At 35.9% G+C, this 1028-nt stretch overlaps 1 long non-coding RNA gene across 1 annotated transcript; it reads right to left on the bottom strand.

Moving 5' to 3' along the window:
• Positions 1-238: 238 nt before the first annotated feature.
• LOC107654663 (uncharacterized) lies at positions 239-881 on the bottom strand. Its single transcript, XR_001630357.1, has 3 exons — positions 656-881; positions 404-492; positions 239-300 (listed from the first exon to the last, which is right to left on the bottom strand). It is a non-coding gene; the product is annotated as an uncharacterized LOC107654663 (long non-coding RNA).
• Between the last annotated feature and the right edge of the window lie 147 nt (positions 882-1028).

Raw genomic sequence — 1028 nt, 5'->3', positions numbered from 1 at the left:
GCAAGATATGAGACCTATAATACATTATAACTATGAGAAATATAATCCATTGTAACTTAAGTGGATGCAATGTGTTCATTGTGTGTTATAAATCATCATACGCTTAACCACAAATAAGTATTATAATACATTAAAACTGTTCTTACGATTATTTATAAGATGATGCAACATATTATAAGGTTTCTTATAATGCATTATTCATTCCTTATAATGCTTTAAGAATAACCTTATAATGTATTATAAATACAGGCTTCATAGAAAGTGTTACCGTCAATCCTTCTATTAAAATCTTCCACTTCACTGAAATAGTTATCAGAGAACAATCACTGTTGGGTTAACAGAAATATCAGTAACAAAAGGTGCACTGGGCATTGTGCAAAAATAATTCATATTCTACTCTGACCTGTAATGATAATCCGGACCAGAAAGGAAGACCTGCTCAGCCTCCTGCAATGAGAAATTCCGTAGGACAGCCAGGGCATATATGATGGCCTATGAAAAAACAGTTAATTTAAGTATACTATTATAGCACTACTGAACAGCAAGCCATTATACATTGGTCCATACACGAGTAGCACCAGCATGCAGTTTATACAGTAGATTTTGTAAGTGCAGGAGCAGGACACTCACAAACACATTACATGGTCCGGCATACCTCTGCACTTCATCTGTGAAGCTCAGTTGTGTTGGTGTCCTATGCAGCACTCCTCTCAGATAGGCAAACAGGACAGTTGTTCCTCACTGTCAATGTAGACAGGCACTCGGGAAGAGGTTAGCTTATGAGACCACTTAGAGGGCTTCCCGTTGAGTACACCCTATGGGCAAACCATGGTGCAAAAACAGTTATTTTGAGGAAATTGATACATTTAAGATACAGATGCAATAATTTGCAGCATAGTTAAAATATATTGTTAATGTTATTCCTAATTAAGGCCCTTTTACTATGAGTACTATGAGTTTGTTTGTAATGATGATTAAATGTGAACATTGTTTAAGTACCACTAAATGTCCCTGTAACCCCTGTAACT

The sequence above is a fragment of the Sinocyclocheilus anshuiensis genome, unplaced genomic scaffold, assembly GCF_001515605.1.
Source record: "Sinocyclocheilus anshuiensis isolate Anshui unplaced genomic scaffold, SAMN03320099.WGS_v1.1 scaffold1048, whole genome shotgun sequence".
NCBI lineage: Eukaryota > Metazoa > Chordata > Actinopteri > Cypriniformes > Cyprinidae > Sinocyclocheilus > Sinocyclocheilus anshuiensis.
The sequence above is the reverse complement of the archived record's forward strand: the minus strand, read 5'-3'. Positions and strand labels throughout refer to the sequence as shown.